Genomic DNA, 7,924 nt, shown 5'->3' with positions numbered 1-7,924 from the left:
TCCCAGCCTGAGCTGGTGATCCAATTGCTGAATTTTACAAACTACTTATGCTTAGGTACATAACCCAAAGAAGAAGCGATGCCTCAGAAGAGCAGCAGCTAGCTGAAAGACCCTCCTCAGCCCAGCAATGCCAGCAGCAGCCGCAGAATCTTAAGGTACAACCCTGACCTTTGGGATAGGAAAGAGCAGAGAATAAAGCTCTCTTTGCCTTCTCTGTTGAAGCTGGCCCACAGGAATGCATGATTTTGGCAGTACACAAAGGGAAACATGATTCTCTAGTCTAATTACTTTGACATCAGAGATGGGAGACTACAGCTCTGTCCTTGCTCCCAAGCCTGGTAATAGGCTTTACATTTACAAAAAAAAGTAAGTAAAACACACAAAGTTGGAGTAAGGGGTCGGAATGCAGAGCTTCCTTCTCTTGAGATCTGCAGTATTCTCTCTCTTCCCCTGCTCCCTCTCCCGTGTAAGTTTTGCTGGAGGGAAACAAACAAAATGCACTGAGCCCTCATAGACTGCTTCCTGCTCAGTGCTTGAAGTGTTTGTGAGATTCGGACAGCAGCACCAGAAGCATTTTCACAAGTTCTCAGACTCTTAACATGAAGAGAGTGCACAGGTAATCTTTACTGTAAGAATTAGTTCAGGCATATGGTCTGAAGGGACACGGGGCTCCTGTAAGAACTAATATAGGGAAGGGGAAATATTTTAAGAACTTCTGTGGTGTTTCTCAGTACCTCATATTGACTTTTGCTTCTTCTGTGTGCTGGCTGCAGTGAAACCTATTCCTTAGCATTTAATTCTCATTTTACTTTTAAAAGGGTATTTAAGCACCCAACTTGGGGTTGTAAATTACATGGAAGCCTAGGGGTTACATGTGGAAATGCTGTCTATGAAGGAGTCTATGCTGTTTTCCAGAATTGATGAGATGCTTTGCAGGGAAGACCTTTTATTCAATTCCCTAGTAGTATTTACATATGTTTTAGAACTGCTGTTACAATATAGGAGACTTCCATGCTCTGGGGGCCTCTGATCTTGCTGTGCCATGGAAAATGTTTATGTAAATAGAAATTATGGTTTAAAAAAAAAAAAAAAGGTGAGGAAAAAAAAGATCAGAAGTACAAAACTGCATTTCATCTAGCTCCATCAGCTCAGCTATATTTTCTTCCTGACAGCAACTTTGAAATGGCAAAGAAATTCCTTCTTCCAGCTCTCCCTGTGACCTAAATGCATAATTGATGAAAATGTATTGGTTACATGAAAGCCTTGCAGAAACCACCAGGAAAGCAGTGCAGATTATTTTTTCCTCCTTTTGCCACTGTGTTTTTACAGATGTGATACGTGGTTTAAGAAACCAAAGCAGACAGGCATGCCTGAGCCCTGCCAAATCATGCAAACAAAGGAAAGATTGCTCGCTTGTTTGCTTTCCTCTCCCCTTTCCCTCTGGAGATCGCAGTGCACCAGGATAAAAACTATACTTATGTATGTACTAGCTCTTAATTGGCACACCTAGGAAAATTCATGAGAGCAATCGCGAATCGAGAGCGGACAACAGCACAGCTTGTGCTACGGGAGCCAGAAGTCAACAACAGCAGCCACACGGCCTTTGTCAGCGCGAGCCTGATGCAGCGCGCCCAAACCGAGGCCGAGAGTGCCGCCTGGCGGGCCTCCGCTGCCTGCGGCCGCCCCGGCAACTGAAACCCGGGCTCGTCATCAGGGCGATCGTTAATCAGGATCCACAGCGAGGCTCACTGACTTCCCAAACGCTCTGCAGGGCGACCAGCTCCGCAGCAGAGGATCCGAAGAGCTTTTTTTGGACTGCCCAAAATGTCTTTCACCAGCCAGGAGTGCACCACAGGGAGTTTCTCCTCGTACAGATAGGGACGTTGGCCTCTCTCGAATCCTCGGGTACTTGAATGCCCTTACAGTAGGTAAGGTCATCTCTTTGGTCTCGTAGGAAATCTGGATGCGAAGAGGACTGTGGGGCCATTTTGGTGCTGGGGAGGAACATTATATAAGGGCTGATAGCAAGAGTAAATCATTTTAAACTGGAAGAAGATAGATTTAGACGAGATATCAGGAAGAAAGTTTTTACAGTGAGGATGGTGTGACGCTGGAACAGGTTGCTCAGTGAGGTTATGGATGCACCTCCCTGGAAGCATTCAAGGCCAGGCTGGATGGGGTTGTGAGCAACCTGGTCTAGTGGGAGGTGTCCCTGCCTATAGCAGGAGTTGGAATGAGGTGGTCTTAAAGGTCTTTTCCAACACAAACCGTTTTATGATTCTGTGACAGGGTACACGTGGGGCTGTGGTAGTTGAAACTATGGGTTTGGTTTCCCGGCAGCTTCTATGCATATGTAGGAAAATAAGCTAAATGTGATTCCTGTTGTAGCTGTGCAGAGGGCAATGCAGTCCCTCAGAGAGCAGAACAGATTGAAATGGCTGGGGAGACCTTCTGAGTTCAGTCCAAGGGAGAGACATTTCAGCCAGGAGTCCTCTGTTCCCAGAGCTCTAAAGCACCAGGACACTGGAGATAGGAGGAGGTAGCCAGCATCAGGCCTGGCTGTGTTTGGAAGGAGGTGACCATGCTGCTGCTCTGATTTCTGCCAAAAGTTGCATTGGGTCAAGACAAGATTCTGGCGGTGTGCACATGGGACTGGTGTGCCAGCAGTGTGAGGGAAGGAAATAGTGCAATCAGGCTTTGGTAGGACTGCTTTGTGGCAGGAGCCAAGTGCGTGAGTGCATACACATGCTGCTGAAGGAGCGTACGGGGTGGAGGTATTAGGCATAGGGTGGAAGAAGTTGGAGCCGTGTTGTGTGATCCAAAAGAGAGGTTCCTTGCTCTTTGAGAGGCTGGCCATCAGGCAGCAGGCAGCATTCTCCCTTGCCCTAGCAGGGAATTTTAGTCTTGCCTCTCACTCCTGCTGTTTCTGTCACAGGTGCTGCCAGTTTTTACAGTGAAGAAAATACTGTTAGCAGGCTGACATGGCAACCTCATGCTTCCTATATTATGTCTTACGTAAATCTGTGCACCCACAACAGAAACAACAGAAGTTGATCTCAGTGAGGAGCTTCCCATTAGAAACATGGAGGACGGACGTGCAGAAAACCTCACCTCTGCACAGGTCTCATTCTGGGCTGAATGTCCAGCCAGATCTCACAACATTTGGTTTTGGCACTTACACCAGCCTTCACTCACAGTTCCTTTGTTTCCCTGTGCACGCAGACCCACCTCCCTAACACAAACATCTCAGTGGTATTGGCAGTTCTTTGGCAGGCAGGAGCCTGGGTTCTGGTCTTGCTTCTCCATCCAATGAGATAATGTATCTGCTGCTAAGAAGGCATTTTCTCTACAGCCTTTGTTATTTTCATTGAGAATGAAACAGCTTCTTTAAGAAAGGCAGAGATTGTTCAAATCAAGATATCATCATGAATGGAACAATCTGAGAAAAAGGGATCTTCGCGTGAGAAATAATTCCCCCTCTCCCTCCATAGCACTGGAACTTGACAAGGAATCTGGTGCTGTGGTCAGTAGATACCAGGCCATCAGCTGGGTAAATCAGTCCTGGTCCCTTGACAGGTTGTCTTTTACACTTCATTAGCACTGAATGTTTATTTTTTGGATATAAATAATGCTGGCAACTAGAACAGTGCTCAGTTAATGACTTTCCTCCTTGCCAGTTTGTGTTCTAGCTGGGCAGCAGCTCCACTTCAACAGAAAGAACAAATATAGCAAATATGTTGATTTGTTTAGGGCTTGGGCTTTTCTATTTTCTAAAATGATAACAACAGTAATAATAAAATTTAAAAAGCTGCAGCAGCAGAAAGATGGAGTGGGCTGTAACTTGAGACTGAAGGAGGGGAAAGGCTGCAGCATCCAGAGCAGATCAGGGAAGTAAGAAAAAAAGGAGGAAGATAAGAGTGTTACCTTCCATACCTATTTATCCTTAGAGAGAAAGAACTGTTGCACTTGGAATGGTGCCTTTGTATCTGGAAGGCAGCAGTCTGGCATGTTGAGCTTTACTAAACTCGAGTTGCTGTATCTGTTGAAAGTACAGGGATTTCTGTAGCCCAAAACCAACTTGGCAGTGAGAATGGGAATGATTTCACGTGTGTTCCCCCCGGCTTGGAAAGGAGAGGTACAGCACAGATTATGACTTATTCCTTGCACTTCTGTGACTAGTACTTTGTGGGAGCACTCCTTAAAAGTTGAGATGTGGCCAAAACATAATTCAGATTAAATGTTGAATGTCTGTGACATAGAAACCTTCAGCCAAACGGTATATACTTCTGTTGCACTTCAGATCGTAGTACCACTTGAATACGTACATATAATATAAATACAAAATAGGTGATTAAAAGCAGGGTGGAGATTAAAAATCATGAATTACTGCAATAATTGAAATAATAATTGATTTCAAACAAAGATAGCATAGACAAAGTTTAAATAATTCTGGTCAATAACAAGAGGAAGTTAGACGTTTTGTTCTTGGGCTTAATTTGCTAGAATTTTTTTCAGTCATTTGACCATTTGGGTATTCAGTACCAGAGAATTACTTTCAGAAATCTAAACCTGAACCAACTGTTTAGAAGTCCATATATACAGATATATTAAGTAGAAGATATGGCATAGAAGTGAGTGACCTAAGGTCAGTTGCCACTCAATGCCCAGAAGAGCCAGTATGATGGGAATCAGCACATTCACCTAATATGCTAACTACATTCCAGCCCTTCCAGAACACAAGAATCTCCAATCCTGATTCTTCTGTGAAAAAGGTAAGGTCTGGAGATGGTACCTCTTGTACTTTGGTTTTCATGAACTTAGTGCTGACTGGGACCATGATTAAGTTTGATAAAATTTATGTCCTCTCTCTCATCTCTGAAGTGCAGCAGAGCTTGGGGGTTTCTTTAGACAGGCTGGAAGACTTAAAGAATCTGGCTATCCCCTCTAATTTATTCAGAGATTTTGGTGTCTCATGGTGATTTATTATGGGTGTTAGGTGAGAAAAATTTGTCGCAGACAAAATACGAATTTTGTAAAAAAGTCAAATTCAGCATAGTTTATAAATGTTAGGACTTCATAGCATGAAGATATCTTTCCATGGCACCTGGTGGCAAACTTGAAAAGAAAAGAGATAGTGTTATGTTTTTCTCAAACCATGTCACTTTAATTATTTGAAATGGTCTTTTCCCACGGCATAGTTATCCCAGGCATTCCTTTCTACTGCCTTTATCACAGGCAACATGCTCAGTGTTTGATGGGCCAGCCTAGAAGCGTGCTACATCAAACTGTACAGCAGTCACGGTTCCCACTAACAGCCGTTAAAAGAAAGATCTTACTTCAAAGAGGTGAAAAAAATTGTCTTTTAGTATAAAACTGTAACATGGGTGGATAGAAATACCTATGATTTAGCCTTATTTTCCATATTACTCCTTCTTAGTGATGCAACTTGCAAACGTAGCGCAGGGGATGGTACTCTTGAGAGTTAGACACCATTGTGGATGTAACTTTGAGACAACAAAGCAACTTTCCATAGCTAAAGTTGACTGTCTTGCTTCCTAAGTAATTTGCATGTTTATTATGTTTGTGAATGTTTTTCCTGCACCCATTACTGAAACTTGGTCCATTAAGGCTACTTAATCAGCTCCAGAATGAGTGCCAAGTAGACATTGCTGCAAGAGCTGTGCAAGGCAGAGATGCACTGCAGAGGCTTTACAGATGTCTGCAGGGAGCTGAGCACTGTTTGTTCAGGCTGCAGAATCTATTCTCAAATGAAACACAGCTGAAGAAGCTGGGTGACACTGTATCCATAAGAATACTGAGACTGTTTTGACCCTGACTGTATAAGATTATTTTGAAGATAGCATGGGTCGAAATCATTAACTGTGCTCAAGCTGTGCTTGTAGTACGCTCAAACTGAGCACATTAATTATGCTCAGAATGCAAGCAAGATGAAAGAAGGGATGCAGAGCTGCTGACTAAATCTGCAGCTACAGGTCTGTATCTCTTATCAAATTCTGCCTAAGTGCCACTAGGTGCTTCAGGAATACAGTTGTCACAGCCACTTCCCAGCCCATATTCTTTGTAGATTTACCATTCACTGCTTGAGACAGTGAATATGTGTAGATGGAGCCGTACAAATACAGCAAATATTTCTCTGGAAAGCTCATCATTTTGGTATTGCACTACAATATCAAGCCGAAAACCAATCAGAAAACTCAGTGCAGGATACCACTGTGAATAACACTACCAGATTTTCCACATTCTCCAGCAGGGACCGGTACAGAATCCTGTGTGCATCAATGACAGGTGCAACGTCTTTGTGTGGGCTGCAGTCTGTAAGATAGTGTCTGGAGGGCTGAGCTACCACAGTGGGGAGGAAGTGGAAGCAAGATTACATTTGCAGCTGGAGCAGAGGAGCAGGACAGCATGGGGAATAATGCTTCTTGCAGCAAATAAATAGGGAGGAGGGGGCTCAAGAAGGAGCAAAAAGGCACATGGATGGCAATAGGCCATTTGGTTTAGTGAAAATGAGCACCTAGGCCATGATGTGTGGTGCATAGCTGTAACAGGGCAGCACTGCCTTCCTCTCAACATTTTCTCTTCCATTTCCTGGCTCTGCCATCATAAGTGATGACAGGCAGATCTAAAGCTCAGTCCCTCATGACCAACTACAGACTAAAGGAACTATTACTGCTTGTTTAAGTTGCTGCAAGCCTGTTGCCTCCCAGCTTTTTGGTGTGGGCTTCTTGGGCTATGTTAGGGCTGCAGCAATCCATGGAACTAGCTGTGGGCCCTGCTACTCCAGCACAACTTCTAAAGTAAGTAATTTATCTTAAATGAGGATATTGGTGAAATGTCAGTCTTAGCAAATTTGTTCCATGGAGCATGTCTTGAAATCTCGAATGCTTTTTGGGATAAACTATTTATCATTGTCTCATTTACGTGAAGCCATAGTGCCTTTCTGTGTGATTGTATGTGTCTATTTGTTAGTACGTTAATTAGATAAATCTTGTACTCTTTGCTACTACACAAAAGTTTTCCTCTGACTAAGTTTTAAGGGAGGTTTCATGCTAATAAATATGGGCTTCCTAACTCTCAACTTCATTCTAGGCAACCCAAAACTGAAGTAGATATCCTATATTATTCATCAGACTTATTTTTACTGGTGGGAAAGAAAAACATCAAAATTGTACAGAGCCATTCAGATGTACAATTCTCCAATTATTAATGCATTCAAGCAACATTCCCAGTTCTGTAAGTCATCAGTTTTATTTAAAAAATAGATTCCAAACATTGTTTTTGATAAGGTGCAACATATATGCTGTTTTCTACCATAATGAAAGAAAAAAAAATACAACAACGAAACAATATTCATAACTGTATTGTCATTCCAACACGGAATCAATGTGTCCTCTGTAATTCTTAAACATTCTTTTTCCGCTTCATCAAAGCATAAGAATTAAATAATTAGTGTCACTGTGACAGCCAAAGGATATGGCCAAAGCCATCCACGTCCTGCATTTTAATAGTGAACCTTCTGGTACAGGTTGCTTCACGTACACATCAGAAGCTGAATATAACTGAATGCAGTTCATGCAAAACAAAGGTACAACACTGAATTTGCATCATTCAAAGGTTTTTGCTCTCTTGTTTAGTTTGACATTATCAAAGTCCAACTGTTTGAATGTGAGGATTTCACAAGCTGCATAAACAAAGCGCTGTGCACTAATATGTGTAAGTTTCAGATTCATCAGGCTATGTGACTATTATTTTGAATTGTATCAATTCAAACACTTAAGGCTGAGGTCTGTACCTCTTGGAGTCTACAGTGACTTCTGAGACACATTTGAGAAAATAGATGGAAAATGGTGAATAATAGTGGGCTTGTTATGGGGGATTACCTAAGATTATTACATTAGAACTG

The sequence above is a fragment of the Lagopus leucura genome, unplaced genomic scaffold (genome assembly GCF_019238085.1).
Source record: "Lagopus leucura isolate 7727_CA_CO unplaced genomic scaffold, USGS_WTPT01 Super-Scaffold_100001, whole genome shotgun sequence".
In the NCBI taxonomy this organism is placed as follows: domain Eukaryota; kingdom Metazoa; phylum Chordata; class Aves; order Galliformes; family Phasianidae; genus Lagopus; species Lagopus leucura.
The sequence above is the reverse complement of the archived record's forward strand: the minus strand, read 5'-3'. Positions refer to the sequence as shown.